This window comes from Buceros rhinoceros, unplaced genomic scaffold, assembly GCF_000710305.1.
Source record: "Buceros rhinoceros silvestris isolate BGI_N320 unplaced genomic scaffold, ASM71030v1 scaffold4667, whole genome shotgun sequence".
NCBI lineage: Eukaryota > Metazoa > Chordata > Aves > Bucerotiformes > Bucerotidae > Buceros > Buceros rhinoceros.
This window is the reverse complement of record NW_010423834.1, coordinates 87,226-87,628: the sequence shown is the minus strand read 5'-3', so window position 1 is coordinate 87,628 and position 403 is coordinate 87,226. Positions and strand designations below refer to the sequence as shown.

The 403-nt window shown below is 61.8% G+C and overlaps 1 protein-coding gene across 1 annotated transcript in view; it reads right to left on the bottom strand.

The window, feature by feature from the left end:
- LRPAP1 (low density lipoprotein receptor-related protein associated protein 1) overlaps positions 1 to 403 on the bottom strand; it is an 11,811-nt gene that overhangs the window by 10,879 nt on the left and 529 nt on the right.

Genomic DNA, 403 nt, shown 5'->3' with positions numbered 1-403 from the left:
AGCAGGAGCCCGTCTCAGATCCTCCATGGTACCGGAGGAACTTCACTCGCTTCTCCACCTGCGAGCAAGTGGTTTAACTGCTGGATTTAAACATGGAAAGATCAACACTTCCCATGACACGGATACATAAGGCAAGAGAGGGGAAGGCAGTACCCCCTGAGAGGAGGACCTTACACAGCACCGCTGTTCCCAGCCGCCCGGGACAGCCCCCAGGGAGCGGGACTGTGTGGGTCCTGCTCTGAGCTGCCCGTCAGGGGCAGCAGACCTGAAAACCAAACGAAAGCCACAGTACTCAGAGGCCCAACATCACGCGGGGGCCTGTCGCCCCGGGCCGGACAGACTCGGTTTCTCCTCGCACACAAGTGCCTCGCTCCAACCGCCGCCTGCGCCGCTCCCCCGGCGC